The 18390-nt window shown below is 42.8% G+C and overlaps 1 protein-coding gene across 6 annotated transcripts in view; it reads right to left on the bottom strand.

The window, feature by feature from the left end:
- Positions 1 to 14027, bottom strand: part of TEX2 (testis expressed 2) — a 149970-nt gene extending 135943 nt beyond the window's left edge. The window contains exon 1 of one of the 6 annotated variants that reach the window (XM_070740364.1): positions 13866 to 14027. The gene's annotated coding sequence lies outside the window, so the exon portion shown is untranslated. Of the gene's footprint in view, positions 1 to 13590 lie in introns of all 6 variants that reach the window. The other 5 variants (XM_070740362.1, XM_070740360.1, XM_070740365.1 and 2 more) reach the window with 5 other exon arrangements.
- Positions 14028 to 18390: the final 4363 nt, after the last annotated feature.

The following is an 18390-nucleotide window of genomic DNA, read 5'->3' as shown; positions in this document are numbered from 1 at the left end:
AGGCCTTGAAGGTCCTTTTCAGCTCTATGATTCTATCTCATGGAGTTCCATAAAATTTTACTAAGTGAGGCCGAGACGAAGCTGTAGAGCGATATTATTTCACAGATAGTAAATTTCAGGAACTAAAACAATGAAGGGATGATTCAAAATGTGGAAGTACGGTTAATTGCATTGCCTCTCTCACTATGACCATTTGACCTAATTTCTACAGAACATGCAGCCCCAACACATCTGAAGGGAGTCAATTAATACAGTGTCAATCATTCATGTATTCACTAAGACTGTCTTAAAACTTCCGTGAGCTCCCAAGGAGTTCCATAAACTCTCATAAGTCATTTGGCTTAGTAAATATATTTTTCCTTTGGGAAAAAATGCTCACACATATTATACTCAGATTAATTTATATAATTAATATATAATTTATATTAATTTATATATATCAAGAGAAATTCCAGTTTGCACATCTGGAAAATGGTCATTGTAAATAATTATTGAGAATTTTTTGGATACATTATGTGTGTACAAGAAATGATTGTCTAAGAAGCACTTTGTTGGCAATGTAATGAGGATAATGCTTCTTTAAATCACATGTTTTTCGTATGTGCTATATACCACAAGTGTCAAACTCAATCCTGTCATGTGATATATCATGACGTAATCACTATGTTTTTTACCTTTGCAGAGTCGGGTTGGGTGTGGTCTGAGTGTGACGCATCTGACCCGCAGGGTTAGGCTCAAACTCGCCAGTTTGACAGGGCTGTGCTATACTTAACATGTTTGGCAGAAAGTCATGGAGTATAATATATATGATTATGCAACAAAAGCTAATTTTTTCCAAGGATAATATTCTCTTGAACTATACAATATAAATGGATTTTCCATGTGCTTACTATGGAATTGGAACAATGGAAGATAAATAAAGATAAATAAAGATAAAGATCACACAGGGTTGGCCTTCTTCGGGTCCCGTGAGTTGGTGGGGCCGTGGTGGAGGGCCTTCTCTGTGGCCACCCCGGCTCTGTGGAATCAACTCACCCCCGATATCTGTATTGCTCCCACCCTGCTGGCCTTCCGAAAGGCTACGAAGACCTGGCTTTGCCGGCAGGCCTAGAGGGCCATGAATTGTACATCTTTCATGGCCAAATTGTATTGAATGATATGTACGTTTTGATTGGATTGCTGAGCTGTGGGTTTTAACTGGAGTTATTGTTTTAATTTGTACTTGTCTTCTTGTTATTGTTAACTGTACCTTTTTATATTATTGTAAGCCACCCTGAGTCCTTTGGAATTGGGTGGCATACAGGTCAAATGAATGAATGAATGAATGAATGAATGAATGAATGAATGAATGAATGAATGAATGAATGAATGAATGAATGAATGAATGGCACTATTCACTCAATGGGTGGAAGATCTGATTACATTTGCCACCAATGAGTGTCTATGGACATAGAAGTGTGGACAAGTATAATGAAATATAGAATTTTTTTATATAAAGTACACATAGACCTCGACTTAGGACCACAATTGGGAACCAGAATTTCTGTTGCTAAGCGATGTGGTGGTTAAGCCATTGTACCCAATTTTACAATATTTTTGTCAAGATTTTAAGCAAATCCGTTCAGTTGTTAAGAAAACAAGTGGTTGTTATGCAAATCCAGCTTCCTCCACTGACTTTGCTTGTTGGAAACTGGTTGAGAAGATCACAAATATTTCTAACATGCTGGTTGTCGAGTGTTTGAATCTTACTACATGACCCTGGGATGTTGCTATGACCATGTGGATATTGGTCATCAGTTTTTTTCAGTACTGTTGAACCAGTCATTAAATAAATGGCTACAAATCAAGGACTGCCTGTACAGTAGGTTGAAAAGAATGAGTTATATAATTGAATTAGAAATACACACACATGCACGCACGCACACCAATATTAACATTACGCAAGTGGATATAGAATTGTAACTGTTAATTGGTGTATAATATTTTGTTTTTCTGTTGTATATACAGTATTTGTATGTATCTGCACTGCAATTAACATTGTTGTCCTTATTTTTTTTTTAAATTAAAATAAATGTTGACAAATTAAAAAAAAACCATTCCAAATTGAGATTGTGATCCCGCTGTATAAAGCGCTGGTGAGACCACATTTGGAATAGTTCTGGAGACCTCACTTACAAAAAGGTATTGACAAAAGTGAACAGGTCCAAAGACGGGCTACAAGAATGGTGGAAGGTCTTAAGCATAAAACGTATCAGGAAAGACTTAATGAACTCAATCTGTATAGTCTGGTCTGGAGGACAGAAGGGAAAGGGGGGACATGATTGAAACATTTAAATATGTTAAAGAGTTAAATAAGTTTCAGGAGAAAAGTGTTTTTAATAGGAAAGTGAACACAAGAACAAGGGGGCACAATTTGAGCTTAGTTGGGGGAAAGATCAGAAGCAACATGAGAAAATATTATTTCCTGAAAGAGTAGTAGATGCTTAGAACAAACTTCCAGCAGACGTGGCTGGTAAATCCACAGTAACTGAATTTAAACATGCCTGGGATAAATCCATCCTAAGATAAAATACAGGAAATAGTATAAGGGCAGACTAGATGGACCATGAGGTCTTTTTCTGCGGTCAATCTTCTATGTTTCTATGAGTAAGAGACAACTCAATACTACCCCTTTCTCTATACAAGGGGTTCTCAACCCCCAGTCCATGGACTGGCACCAAATTATGACACGCCAGCAACCAGGCCGCCCAAGCAAGCAAAGCCTCATCCACGCCCCCTCCTGTCCATGGGAAAATCTTTCTCCCTGGTGCCCAAAAAGTTGGTTGGGGAAAGTCAGCTCTGGTCTTTTAACTGAAATTTTCTTCATTGCTTTTTAGAGCTGAAATTTCTGACTACATGTATTTCAATTATAAGACTACATTTCCAGATTTAGTTCTGAAGTGGAATTCTTATATTGTGACAGTAACTGTAAAAAAAAGTATACCTCAAAAAGCCATAAAGCCCAACATGTTTGGTCCACTTTATAAAAATAAATCCAGATACTGTATATACAGCACTTCGTTGTATTTTGTTTCCTTTTATCTGCTCTTTCTGTGGGTGAAGATTCAAATGAAATTGTTTGTATTCAAACTTTATACTAATGACTGGACATGTAGAGAAAGAAAGCTGGTAAGACCAGTTATATCTGCTACATATCAAACAGAAACATTACCATTTTATTATCTGTTTTGAAGAGTCATTTTATCCAAAATCTTTAAAGTTCTGTTGAAGAGAAGAGGCACACCAAGTAACAAACAGGAACATATTCCACTTCAAATGTTTTTTATTTATTTATTAGATGTATTTGTCAAACAATTATAGGATGGTAATTTGTACAAATAAAACATTAGATAAGTAATGATAAAAAGTAATAATAGAAGACAATAGGACAGGGACGGTAGGCACAATGGTGCCCTTATGAATGCCCCTTACAGACCTCTTAGAAAGAAACTGATCATTTACATGTCACATTCTGCAAAATGCACCTAAGATGAAAAGTTACATGAAGCTGCAGAAAGTTTCATTCTCAGCATATTATCAATAAAGTTAAAAGAGCAGGAGACACAACAATAATGCAATCAACAATAACAGTGCAGTCAACTTGAGCCACTCGGTTCAGAAGACAGCAGAGTTCCTCAAGGTCTTTTCAGAAGCATATCAGTGTGTACAGTGATACCTCGTTTTACAAACCCCTCGTCATACAAACTTTTTGAGATACAAACCCGGGGTTTAAGATTTTTTTGCCTCTTCTTCCAAACTATTTTCACCTTACAAACCCAAGCCGCCGCCACTGGGATGCCCCACCTCCAGACTTCTGTTGCCAGCGAAGCGCCAGTTTTTGCACTGCTGGGATTCCCCTGAGGCTCCCCTCCATTGGAAACACCACCTCCGGACTTCCATGTTTTTGCAATGCTGCGATTTCACTGAGGCTCCCCTCGCTGGGAAACCCCACCTCTGGATTTCCGTTGCCAGCGAAGCACCCGGTTTTGCACTGCTGGGATTCCCCTGCTGGGATTCCCCTACAGCATCACAAAAACACGGAAGTCCGGAGGTGGGGTTTCCCATGGAGGGGAGCCTCAGGGGAATCCCAGCAGCACGAAAACAGGCACTTCGGCTGGCAAAAGGGGTGAGTTTTGGGCTTGCACTTATTAAATGTTTTTCCATTGATTCCTATGGGAAACATTGTTTCGTCTTACAAACTTTTCACCTTACAAACCTCGTCCCAGAACCAATTAAGTTTGTAAGATGAGGTATCACTGTATTTGAAAGCTACACATTCGCAAAGTTAGAAACTGCTTCCAATCCATACAAATCTTGCCATCATAACTAGGTAGGAAGTTCTATACAATGGTTCATTTCAACCGCAGGGCAAAGGCTGTGGATTTATCACCTGTTTAATACTAAGCCATATCTATACTAATTATTACTATGTAAACAACAGGTGTAGGTACAATTTCCCCCCAGTTTAAGCACAAACTGGCTGATTGTAAGGCATACAGAAAGATCCGGGTTACAAAATCCTTAACAGAGAACTATTCTAGAGTCAGTAAGAAACAAATGCAATATTGAAAAAATGAATTACATCAATGCCACCAAATGGTTGAAGTCATTTTTTGTTATAATTGTTTTGGAGATATGTAATATATTTTGTCTTTTTTTTAGTAAGGTCAAATAGCTCTTTCAAAGTTTAGTACACCTTTCCTTGTTTTTTAATGAAATAATTATTGAAGTGAATGGTTAAGAATGGTTAAGAGTTAATATTCTGGTTCTGCCAAGTCAAAAGCCAAAATTTAATGTGAAGAAGATCTTTCCCCAGCAATGAAAACTCAGCCTTTTGTAAGATGATTGTTGTGTGGAAGAAAAAAGAAAGGTAGGTTTGCAAGACTCTTCTCCCTATTACATTAAAAAAAACCAAGAGCTCATTTTCAGCCATGCAAATTTACCTGGAAACAAACCCATTACATTTACTTCTCTCAAAAAGGAAGGGAAGATTTTGTTATCAATTAATCTAGGAGGAAGCAGGAGTATACATTTATATTTTCGGGCACAGCAAGTAATACTTTTGACGCAAGCAAGCTAACCAGCACATTGTAATCAAATTAATGGAAATCGTAATGCTTTTTTTTCAGCCATTACTCCAGTCCTACATCTAAACTCAGTTGATGGAAAGAAAAATCTGTGTTCTCTATGCTGAACTGGTCTCGCAGGGATCAAAGATACTGATGCACATCGTATTTTCATAACCGTATTTTTTTAGCTCAGACAAAGCCACAACACAGGATGTGCAACACTTGCAACCTGAAAGCAAGTCACCTTCATTCATACTAAACTCACAGCTTTACACAAATGTGCACCTGTTGCAGCTTTACTTTTGCTTTTTTTATTCTGCTCAGGTTATGACATTTGCCAAGGAATTAATCTTACTGTATTATTATGGAAAGGTGCCCTTCTAGAACTGCCTAGGCTTGAATGGTATCTGGAACAAAGATCACTCCTTTGTATTTTTGCTCCTAAACAAGCAGCTGATGCCCAAGAAACATGACGTAATCAGAAATGCTGGCTGTTCCTGCTATGTCATAAGGCTTTGCTTACTGCAGGGCTGGGCGGAGGAGAAAATCTGAACAAGGAAAGCTTAGATGGCTTTACAGAGAATGGGATGGGGGGAGGGAGGGTTTGTAAAGAAAAAGGACCGTGCAAAAGGATTCTCCATCACAACACTACAGTATTTTCCCCCCAGTCATAATTAACTACAGGCTTGATGCAGGTTGGGTCCACACAAACAGCAAAACTGCAATGTGGTCGGTTAGTTTGCAGCTCAGTCTGCTGTGTAAATGCAACCAAACTGGTTAGCTTGGTTCAGCTCAATATAGGTCGATATGCTGAGCTTTATACTTACTTTTATACGGCGTGAATCCAGAGTCCTGCCAGGTCCCACAGAGTCGGCCTTCTCCAGGTTCCATCAACTAGACAATGTCACTCGGAGGGTCCCAGGGGAAGAGCCTTCTCTGTGGGGGCCCCGGCCCTCTGGAGTCAGCTCCCCCCAGAGATTTGTACTGCCCCCATCCTCCTTGCCTTTTGTAAGAATCTGAAACTTATTTATGCCGCCACTAGACCCCAGCCTCTGGCCAGTGAATGGGTAGGATGCTTGCAGTATGCATTTGAATGAATAATTCCTAAATGTTTAGTTTTTTAAATAATATTTTAAAGTAATTATTTATGTTAGTTGGATAATATATATACTGTATTGTGTTTTTTATTGATATGTTGTGAGCTACACCGAGTCCACGGAGAGGGGCGCATCAAACCCAATAAATAAGTAAGTAAGTAAGTAAGTAAGTAAGTAAGTAAGTAAGTAAGTAAGTAAGTAAATAAGAAGGAAGGATGGAAGGAAGGAAGGAAGGAAGGAAATAAATAAATAAATAAATAAATAAATAAATATTGGGCATTGTTGCAAAGATCAAATAATAGTGGAATCTTTTTGAGAACTCTAAGGGTTCTCAAGAAATTCTGGGGATTTTCTTCAAATTTCAATTTAATAAGCTAAGATATGCACCGAAAACTATGCCTTCATTTATATTTGTGTGTTAGATTTACATCCTTAAAGGTAAAAGTAAAGGTTCCCCTGCACCTGCGTGCTAGTCATTTCCAGCTCTAGGGGCGGTGCTCATGTCCGTTTCTAAGCCGAAGAGCCAGCGCTGTCCGAAGACATCACTGTGATCATGTGGCCGGCATGACTAAATGCCGAAGGCGCAAGGAGCACTGTTACTTTCCCATCAAAGTGGTCTCTATTTTTATTTATTTTATTTAATTAGATTTCTATGCCGCCCTTCTCAACCGACTCAGGGCATTTTCTACTTGCATTTTTAATGTGCTTTCAAACTGCTAGGTTGGCAGAAGCTGGGACAAGTAACGGGAGCTCACTCCGTTATGCGGCACTAGGGATTCGAACTGCCGAACTGTCGACCTTCTGATCGACAAGCTCAGTGTCTTAGCCATTGAACCACTGTGTCCCGCACCGCGTCCTGCACAGTGTTACATACTTATTTTTCTCCAAATCCTCAAGATGGCATCGGACCAGAATATCTCCGAGACCGCCTTCTGCCACACGAATCCCATGACCTGTTAGGTCCCACAGAGTTGGCCTTCTCTGGGTCCCGTCAACAAAACAAGGTCGTCAGGCGGGACCCAGGGGAAAAGCCTTCTCTGTGGCGGCCCCGACCCTCTGGAACCAACTCCCACTGGAGATTAGGACTGCCCCCACCCTCCTTGCCTTTCGCAAACTCCTTAAAACCCACCTCTGTCTTCAGGCATGGGGAAATTGATTCCCCTGGGCCCTCTCCGCTTTATGTATGGTCTGTATGAGGTGTATGATTGTTTTTTATATTAAGGGTTTTTTAATTGTTTTTAAATATTGGATTTGTATTGTTTTGTCGTTGTAAGCCGCTCCAAGTCTCCGGAGAGAGGCGGCATACAAATCTAATTAATAATAATAATAATAATAATAATAATAATAATAATAATAATAAAAAGATATGTAACTTTTAAAGACATCTTCCTTCACTTTATTTCCAACATTTATCTGCAACAGTTCTATAAAGTAAGTTGAGGCCCAGAAAGCTCCCTCTGAGTTTTCATGGCAGAGAGTGAACTTCAATCTACGTTTCTCCTAGTTGTAGTCCAAAATCCTTACCACGACACAATATATTTAGCCAAAAGACAACCAGTTCTTCTAAAACACAACACAACCCATGCTTTGTCTCATCAAAATAAACCAATTTGGCTTTCTTTCAAGTTCTTGGAAAGATTGTCCAGTAACAGATTACAAGAATAATACTTGGAACCCAAAGCAAAATTAGACAGAATTCATAAATCCTAAGTCATAAAATAGCTGTTTACTTTTCGTTTTCGTATAGCCAAAACTAAAGTGTATAAGTAATAGTTTGTGGACCACAAACAAACTCCATCTGTTGTGGTCTGTTCAGTATATCATATTCAAATGATTTAGAACAGATATTCACAGATGTTCTTAATTCCTGGTCCCCTATCTCAATAATGTTTTCATAATGCCCAGGCCATAATACTTTGAAGATGTTGGGAATCATTCTGTTTTTCTTGAAAATCTAAAACATCCCACAGTACTCCTGTGAGTTTGCTGGAGTGTTCCAGGGAATCACAGTGCAGTTTGGGAACTGAGCCCTTAGACTAAGGATGAATTCAACAATAGAGGTGAATTCAAAAATTCAAATAAATGGGCATTAATTTTAATAAATTTCCATTTACTTCAAGAGGCTTATTATAAATGTAAACAACTTTGAATCCTGCATAGCTCTAAGCCACAATAAAATTACATTTGTTTGGGGTTAATATACAATAAAGAATTAGGAGAACTCAACCTTTTGGTTTTTGTAAATCTAGCCACTTGTGTTATACGAAACCATGGCTTGGTCTCAAACAGGTTCACAAAGTACAGTAATGGATTCCTGCCAGTACGGGCGACTCTATAGAGTGGTAGTGAAAATGGAGCTGTGCACCCATCCACTGGTCTGTGTGACCAGTGGGTGGGCGTGAGCGCCCGCACGAGATTTGGCTCCTGCACATGCACAGAAGCAAAAACCCGGCAAAAAAATGGCAATAATAATAATAATAATAAGAAGAAGAAGAATAAGAAGAAGAAGAAGAAGAAGAAGAAGAAGAAGAAGAAGAAGAAGAAGGAGAAGAAGGAGAAGAAGAAGAAGAAGAAGTATGGATCATCGACATCGCAATCCCAGGAGACAGCAGAATTGAGGAGAAGCAGCTAGAGAAATGGTGAAATACGAAGATCTAAAAATCGAGCTGCAACGACTCTGGCATAAGCCAGTGAAAGTGGTCCCAGTGGTACTTGGCACGCTGGGCGCAATACCAAAAGATCTCAGCGGACGTTTGAAAACCATCGGAATTGACAAAATCTTCATCTGTCAATTGCAAAAGGCCGCTTTACTAGGATTGGCAAACATAATTCGCCGCTACATCACACTGTCCTAGGTGCTTGGGAAGCGCCCGACTGGTGATGAAATACGAAATCCAGCATAGTGATCTCGTTTGCTGTGTTGTATTGACATAATAATAATAATTTATTAGACTTATATGCCGCCCCTCCCCAGAGACTCAGGGCGGCTCACAACAACAATAACACAATACCCTCAAAACGTCGCTACAGAGCACTGCACACCAAGACAACTAGACACAAGAACAGTTTTTTCCCCCGAATGCCATCACTCTACTAAACAAATAATTTCCTCAACACTGTCAGACTTTCTACTAAATCTGCACTTCTATTTTACTAGTTTTTCTCATCATTCCTATCACCCATTTCCTCCCATGTTGACTGTATGACTGTAACTTGTTCCTTATATCCTAAGATTTTTATTAATATTGCTTCTTCATTGCTTATTTGACCCCTATGACAATCATTAAGTGCTGTACCACATGATTCTGGACAAATGTATATTTTATTTTATGTACGCTGAGAGCATATGCACCAAGACAAATTCCTTGTGTGTCCAATCACACTTGGCCAATAAAATCTATCTATCTATCTATAAATACAAATCTAATAATTAAAACTATGACTAAAACCCATTATCTTAAAAACAAGCAGTAATATACTATCAACAATATTACAATCATACCCACACATAACTTTTAATCGTCAGAAAGGGGGGGAAAGGCTAGTCGCCCCACGCCTGGTGACATAGATAGTCTTGGAAAAGGCGGGGTGGGTGGGGGCAGTCCGAATCTCTGGAGGGAGCTGGTTCCAGAGGGCCAGGGCTGCCACAGAGAAGGCTCTTCCCCTAGGCCCCACCAGACAACATTGTCTGGTCGATGGGACCTGGAGAAGGCTGACTCTGTGGGATCCAACTGGCCGCAGGGATTCATGCGGCAGAAGGCAGTCCCGTAAGTAGTCTAATCTGATGCCATGTAGGGCTTTATAGGTCATCACCAATCTCACAAATGAGAGCGTCCTCGCATGAGATTTGGCTTCCTGCATATGTGCAGAAGTCAAATCTTGTGCCTACACATGTGTGCCCACCTGCAGGACACGCGTGCACCCATGCCGGTCACCGGGAGCGCATTGGAAGCGCCAGCGCCAGGGAAACCTTGTCTGACAAAGTACACATGTAATTTGTTTAGCTGAGATTCAGTTTGTCTTGCAAATTCAAATATTGGCTTACAAAAATGGATTATAGTTTATAGTTGGACCAACCCAACAAGCTGTGATTTATTTAATAATCCATAATTGAACAAACCAGATTTAGCATGTTATGTGAACAAATCCTTAGTATTAAACTTATCCCCAAAAAGACTTCAACCACAATCAAAGGGAATTCATATTCCACCAAAAACAATCCATATCACATGTTGGTTTAGCAATGTATAATTACAAAACTTTAATCTTATGTAGAGCAATGAACATTTAAATGCACTGAAATAATTATTCTACTCCTGCCTTAGACATGAAGCCCATTGGGTGATCTTGATCCAGTCACCCTCTCTCAGCCCTAAAAAACAGGCAAGGGCAAATCACTTCTGAAAAACCTTGCCAAGAAGCCTGCAAGGGCTTGTCCACGCAGTCGCCAGGGTCAACACTGATCCTAAGACACAAAAATAAATAAATGCTTCAGGAGACTCAGGTTACAAGGTTCCAAATGTTAGAGTTAATTGTGCAAGTCTAAATCTGATTTCTACAGCATTTCTTGTACAATAGAAAGTAGCTGAAAGGCAAGACCTAATAATGGAATTTGGGAAATTGCTCAAGAGTATATTGCCTTACTGATGTTGTGGAAATGTTAATTTTGGTTTATTTTTATTATTAACCAATTTTTGTAGATACAGTAATGTTTCCTGATTGCTGTGCTCTTGTAAAATAATTTCAACCTGAGTTTACATCTGTAAGAAACCATTCATTACAAACTGCCTGCTTGCTGTAAAAAGCATTCTGATAAATGCTAAAGCATTTAAATGCTTCACCATTTAATAAATGCTAAAGCATTCAGATAAATGTACTGTATATACTGAAGTGTATAATCAAAGAATAATTTGGAAAAATAAATTTGATCTTCTGGTTTTTCTCATGAACATTAAACAACTGGCCTAGCTCCAGGGGGGGGAAAGTGAACATCCAAGAAAAAAATATCTTGCATTTTAGCTGTCTATTTAGCTATCTATCTAGCTATTTAGGCTATTTAGCAGTTATCTTCCTCCATAACACTTCAAACTTGGTAGTATACCATCTTCTTCTGACACCTTAAGATTTCAGAAGATCAAACCCTAAGCTCATTTATAAATTATGCTACCCATCAGGTCTAACTCAACTTACTGCGGAAGGTACTTGCTAGTGCCCTCTTCCTTTTTAAACAACTTTGGGATTTCCTAGTAGTCTCCAATCTAGATCCACCACTGTCTTAACCTTTGGCCTGTCTTAACCTTTACAAAATCAATCCAAGTCAGCTAAATACTATATCTTGTATGACATTTAAGCCAGAGCTAATCAGTAAACTTTCTAATGCTTGTAAAACCTGAACAGACCAGAATCAGACTCAAATTTCAAGAGCAGTGAGCTTGGAGAATTGCTTTAGGATCTTCACAATCCTTTTCTGTGGCAGAGTTTACCACTTTGGTTTAAAAAAAAAACCCCAGAACTACCTATCACTCAGTGGCAATCCAGGCCAATTTAACACGGTGCACAAACTGTGCTCTTCTTGTAGCTGGAAGTCCCCAGACTATTCTGTAAATTTCAAGTACAGCAGAGTCCAATGTAAAAATAAATTCCTCCCTTGAGAGTCACACTATGAAAACCACTTTCCTTCTCCCCAAAGAATGGTCCGCAAGTCCCCTTCTTAGAAAAAACAAACATGTGGCAATTGAGTCAAGTACAGTACCAATCTGGGCACCCAAAATTTAAACTACCGCTATCCATTGTATTCTAATAGATGACATTCCCTTATTAGGGATGGGTGTGTGTGGATGACAGCTGAACACATCCTGAGGAGCACCAGAAACTGCTGTTCTAGATTGGTTTAGTCAGAGAAGATATTACTAGATTCCTGTATGAGTACTTTAATAGCAATAGCACTTATATATGGCTCCACAGTGGTTTATAGCCCCTCTCTAAGTGGTTTACAGAGTCAGCATTTTGCCCCCAACAATCTGGGCTCTCATTTAACCAATCTCGGGAGGACGGAAGGCTGAGTCAACCTTGAGCCAGTCAGGATTGAACTCCTGGCTGTGGGCAGAATCAACAGGGCTCTTCTTTGACAAAGCTTTACTTCATGCTCTAGCCTCTGCTGCTCTGTTTAGAGAGCTCCATTTATAAAGGCTTCTCTTTGACTCAAACAACTCCTCCCCCCAGCTGAAACACAAACCCCAAATCACTGATTTCCCTCTGTGAAAGGTGTCACAACTCCACCTTTTCCGACACTGGCTACTTCTTAACACATGGTGTTACACAGTATCAAGAGGGGGAGGGGCAGGAGCTGGGGAGAGGGAGAGAAAAATAAATGGAGGGAGAGGGGGAGAGAGAAAAGACTGAGAGAGAAAGGGGGAAGGGAGAAAGGGGGAATGGAGGAGGGAGAAAGGAGGGAGGAAGGGGGAATGGAGAAAGGTGGGAGAGAGAAAGGAGGGAGGGAGAAAGAAAGAAGAGAGAAAGGAGGGAGAAAGGGGGAAAGGAGGGAGAAAGGAGGAAGGGAAAAAGGAGGAAGAGAGAGAGAGGAGGGAGAAAGGAGGGAAAGAAAGGAGGAAGGAAAAAAGCAGGGGGAGAGAGAAAGGACGGAGAAAGGAGGAAGGGAAACGGAGGAGAGGGAGAGAAAGGAGGGAGAAAGGATGGAGAGAGAAAGGAGGAAGGGAGAAAGAAGGGAAAGGAGGGAGAGAAAGGAGGAAGGGAAAAAGGAGGGGGAGTGAGAGAAAGGAGGGAGGGAGAAAGGAGGGAGGGAGAAAGGAGGGAAAGGAGGGAGAGAAAGGAGGGAGAAAGGAGGAAGGGAAAAAGGAGGGGGAGGGAGAGAAAGGAGGGAGAGAGCAAAGAGGGGGGAGGAAGGAGGGAGGGAGAAAAGAGGAAGGGAGAGAGAAAGGGAGGAGGAGGAGAAACACATAGCCCTCCACCTTGTCAATACTGCAAAAACCGAAGAGGGAAAAAAAGTTCCAGGGTTAAAAGAGATGAAGTTTCTCAGCAATGTAAACAACTAGCAAGCAGCCTGCAACGGCTTCCCGAAAGTCGGCTCAAAGTCTTGCCTGGAAAGGAAGCTCAGACCGGCTTCAAGTCTCCCCCCCCCCACCCGTCCGCCCAATCCCGAGGCGAGGAGGGTGCAGCAGCGCCTTCCTCCTCCTCCTCCTCCTCCTCCTGGCCAGACCGGCGGCGCTCTTTCAATGCTCAGAGGCACGCTCGTGCTCCCGCCCGCCCCCACCCCGACCGGGATCCGATCCTGGCTGTCAAAAGCGGGATTCTGCAACTCACCGGCTTTTCTCCGCCAAGCGCGGCCCCGGCCAACCCCGCCACCGATCCCAACCGCTCGGGCTCACCTAGGCTCTGCCTTCGCCGCCCGCCATGTGGACCGGCCGGAGAGGCTGGCGGGCTGGGTCCCTCCTTGCCCCGGCGGCAGCCTTAGGCCCAGACAGACTCCGAGGCCGAAGGTCTCCTCCTCCCAGCAGCCCGGGAGGGAGGCGGGTGGGCGAGGGACGGGCGGTCCAGGGAGCCTCTCCGCCCGGGCTCCTTGCTTGCCGCGACTGCACCAGGCGGCTGTGGCTGCCCGTCCAAAAGAAAGGCTGGCGCCCAGGGAGGGCAGCGTCGGGCTTACCTCACCTGCGGCAACTCATGGCATGGCATGGCCTCACGCAGCCCCGGGAGGGAAGGGGGAGGGCCGGCGTGGCGTGGCGAGCGCCGGCGGCTTCTTCTTCTTCCTCTCAGCCCGGGTCCGGTCCCCAGGCTCGCCCTGTCTCGTCACGGGCAGCGCGAGGGAGACGCGCGACGGGAACCCGGCAGAAGCGCCAAGGCGGCTCCGCCCGCCGGTGGGCGTGTCTGACGGAGACCCCGCCCGCTCCCAGTGAAAAGCTTAAGAATGCTGAGACGAGACAGAGAAGGAGGGAGAGAGACGGAGAGAGACAGGGAGGGAGAGAAAGAGGGACGGAGAGACACACACAGAGAGGGAGAAGGAGAGAGAGGGGAGAGAGAGAGACAGAGAAAGGGAGAGAGACACACAGAGAGGGAGAAGGAGAGATAAGAGACAGAGAAAGGGAGGGGGGAGAGAGGGAGAGAAAGACAGGGAAGTAGAGGGGGAGAAGGAGAGAGAGAGAGAGACAGGTAGAGTGAGGGGGAGGGAGAGAGGCAGAGACTGAGGGAGGGAGGGAGAGAAAACGAGTGCGGACTGTCTGGTTCCCTGGAGCTTTTTATCTATCTATCTGTCTGTCTGTCAAGCATGTACAAGGTAGTAGGTGTTGGTATAAACCTAAACATAAGCAAAGTAGGTACAGGTAAACAAGTAAAGCTCCATCCCTGGGATGCAGGCAGCACATGAAACCACACACCCCTCCGGTGTGCGGAAAACCTCTCTCCATCCATGGAATCAGTCCATGGTGCCCAAAAGGTTGCGGGCCAATGCTATGGTGAATTTACAATTTGAAAATCCCTGTGCATTTGGCCAAAATACTGTCTATAACGTGGTGGAGAACCTATGGTGCGTGTGCCAGCGGTGGCATACAGAGCCCTGTCTGTGGGCGCCACACCGTCGCACCAGCTCTGTTTTGGGTCTTTACCACTCATGCGCACACACATCCTGTTGGCCAGATAGTCTTCAGGTTTCTGCTGCGCATGCATGGAGGCGTGCATGAATGCGTGGGCTGTAGGCATGCATTTGGCTATTTTCTTATCTGTACCAAAGGCTGTCTTGATGTTGTGTTTGCGGAGAATTTTACTGATTTTATCTGTGGTGCCTTTGATGTAAGGGAGGAGGGCGATGCCATTGTCCTCTTCTGTGTCTTGGTTCTTGGGGGGTGTCTCTTTTTGGATTAAGTTGTTGATTGCCTCTCTTTGGAATCCATTGGAAATTAATACATTTGTAAGACTGTGTAATTCAGGTTCCAGGTGGTCTTTGTCGGCTAGGCGTTTGGTTCTGGAAATGAGGGTCTTGGCTACGGAATTGATCTGTGCGGGGTGGTGGTGGGATTTTGCGTTCAAGTAGCGGTTGGTGTGTGTCTTCTTCTGGTAGACGGTGTGTCCTAGGGAGCCATCGGGTTTTTTGTAGATTAGGACATCCAGGAAGGGAAGTTTGTTGTTGGTTTCTATTTCCATGGTGAATTGTATTTTGGGGTGTAGGTTGTTGAGATGTGTGAGAAAGCTGTCCAGTTTTTCTTTCCCATGTGGCCAAATTACGAAGGTGTCATCTACATATCTAAGCCAGAGTTTGGGTTTGTATTCAGATTTGTCCAAGGCGTTGGTTTCAAAATATTCCATGTATAAGTTTGCGATGACGGGTGACAGGGGTGATCCCATGGGGGCTCCTTCTATCTGTTTGTATCTTTGTCCATTGTGGATGAAGTATGTATTCATCAGGCAGTGGTTGGTCAGGTCTAAGATGTGCTTCGGGGGGTTGTATTTGTTTTGGATGGCTGTCAGGGCTTCTTTGATAGGCACTTGGGTGAAGAGAGATATGACATCGAAGCTTACGAGAAGGTCACTGGGTTGTAGGTTTTGTTCCTTTATGATTTCTATGAAGTGGAATGAGTTTTGTACATGAGACATGATGGATTCTGCGTAGGGCTGGAGTTGTTTGGCGAGAAATTTGGCAAGATTCTGTAGGGGTGAGCCTATGGAGCTGACTATGGGTCTGAGTGGGCTACTGCCCGGACGGGGCAGAACACAGTGGGGTAGCGAAAATGGAGCTCCACCGCAGAACACCCAATTTGCACAGAAAGATGTTGAAAGAAAATGCATAAGCCATGCCCACAGTGTGGTAGTAAAAATTTTGGTAAGCCCATCACTGATGTGAGGGCACCTGAGGCGTTGTCATATGTCAGCTCTAGCATGCATGTGTGCGCCGGCCAGCTGATTTTCAGCCTTCCGGAGGGTGGGGAGAGGCTGTTTTTGCCCTCCCCAAGGTTCAGGAAAGCCTCCAGAGCCTCTGGATGGTAAAAAACCCAGACCTAACGGGCCTACCGGAAGTTTGGAAATGAACTTCTGGTAGGCCCGTTGGGCTGTTTTTCATTCTCCCCAGGCTTCCGAAAAGTCTGTGGATGGTGAAAAATGGGCCCAACAGGCCTACCGGAAGTCCAGAGGCTTCAGTGAGGCCTGTGCACATTCAGGGGGGCAGCACAGGAGGTTGTGCGCACATGAGCGAGGGAGGGCATTGCATTATTGGTATGGGCGCACTATTGTGGCATCCGAGCAAAAAAAAAAAAAGGGTTGCCATCACTGCTCTAAGCCAGTGTTTCCCAACCTTGGCCACTTGAATATATTTGGACTTCAACTCCCAGAATTCCCCAGCCAGCAAATGCTGGCTGGGGAATTCTGGGAGTTGAAGTCCAGATATCTTCAAGTGGCCAAGGTTGGGAAACATTGCTCTAAGCTATTGCTGCCATCTAATGGTCTTCTGGGTACCTGCAATCAAAATGCTAGAAACCTTCAGCTACCTATAAACAAGCACCCTCTCATTTTACACTTTCCCCCTCACCAACCATCAGTTGATAAGAGAGGACTGATGTTGAACAAAATAGGAAGAGAGAACACTTCTATTTCAGCACCTTTTGGTTCAAATTCAGCATAACATTTGTACAGCAGAAATAAGATCTGGTATATGGTGCAAAAGATTGCTCAAGAATTACCCAATCCATAATCACCGTCATGATTTCATACTTCCTTTTTTACAGTTTAAAGACTCCTGTTTTATTTTAAAGCACACCCTGTGATTTCTCTGTTGCCAATATTATAAAAGATCTTCAGCTATAAACAAGGCTATTTCTGACCTGTACAAATCAGCTGGGTAATTACGGAATCCTTTAGAAATAATCCTCATTTAGTATTGCCTTGTTAAGGAACCATTCAGTTACCATAGTGAGGAAAAGGTAACTCTGCAACTAATCCTTGCATTTACAACCTTTGCAGGTCTGCAAAGCAAAGGAAAAGTGTAGTTTCACTCAGTGACTGTTTTGCATAGTAACTGAATTTCTGGTTCCAAAGGTGGTCACTAAATAAGGACTACCTTTACACATTCACTTACAGTCTTCTCCAGACTGGTTTATTTAGAATGTACATTGGATTGCAAGGCATAAATACAGTATATCACACAAAATATATCTCAGTACTCTTATTTCTAGATGGTCTGCATACATTAGCAATAATATGAAGCACAAATCAATTTGTCTCCCTACTAGAAATAATCCTCACTAGGTACAGAGATAAATAAAACCAATTGGTCCAACACCTGGGAAGCATCATATTGTCTAATTCAGCATATAAAATGGATTGTTTCAATCCTGAAATAATAACGCTGGGCCATCCACAGCCAGGATAATTTACCACCAGGCTCCACTAGGGGGCAAATTGAGTCACATATACCACGGTTGTCAAACTCAAGGCCTGCAGGCTGGATCTGGCCTATAGGGTGCCTAGATCTGACCCACAACACCTCCCTAAAAACGGTGAAGTACTGGCCTGCAGTGCCTGTGTCAGCAAAAATGGAACTCACGAGGGCTGTAAACAGCCCTCCCGAGTTCTGTTTTCACTGGCAGAGGGTTGCAGGAAGCCATTGCAGCTGAAAATGAAGCTCGGGAGTCTGTTTCCGCGGACAGATCTCTCGAGTCATAGGTGCCCCTGACACAAGTGATATCAAGCTGGCCACGTCCACACTGCCACCCCACACCCCAAGGTCAAATCAGCCCTGATGCGGCCCTCAATGAAATTGAGTTTTTTCCCCAGTAAAGTTTTTTATTTTCTTCCTCTACATCAGTGTTTTCCAACCTTGGCAACTTGAAGATATTTGGACTTCAACTCCCAGAATTCCCCAGTCAGCAAACGCTGGCTGTGGAATTCTGGGAGTTGAAGTCCAGATATCTTCAAGTTGCCAAGGTTGGGAAACACTGCACTACATCAATAACATAAATTGCATGCATCACATATACCTTCAATAAACATTAATATACAAATACTGTCATTTAAAAACAATAGTGCAATAACCTAAGTTGTATCCCAATTTTAATTTTATTGTTCAATCCATCTCAATCTTCCCTCTTTCCACTCTCCTCTTTCTATTTCAGGTGGCTTTTCCACTTCTAGCACCTACTTTCTTACACCTTCTCTCCCCTTTCCCTACTACTATCTCCTCCTCCTCC

This window comes from Erythrolamprus reginae, chromosome 2 (assembly GCF_031021105.1).
Source record: "Erythrolamprus reginae isolate rEryReg1 chromosome 2, rEryReg1.hap1, whole genome shotgun sequence".
Taxonomy (NCBI): Eukaryota; Metazoa; Chordata; class Lepidosauria; order Squamata; family Dipsadidae; genus Erythrolamprus; species Erythrolamprus reginae.
Note: the sequence above shows the minus strand (reverse complement) of the source record. Positions and strands in the feature narration are given on the sequence as shown.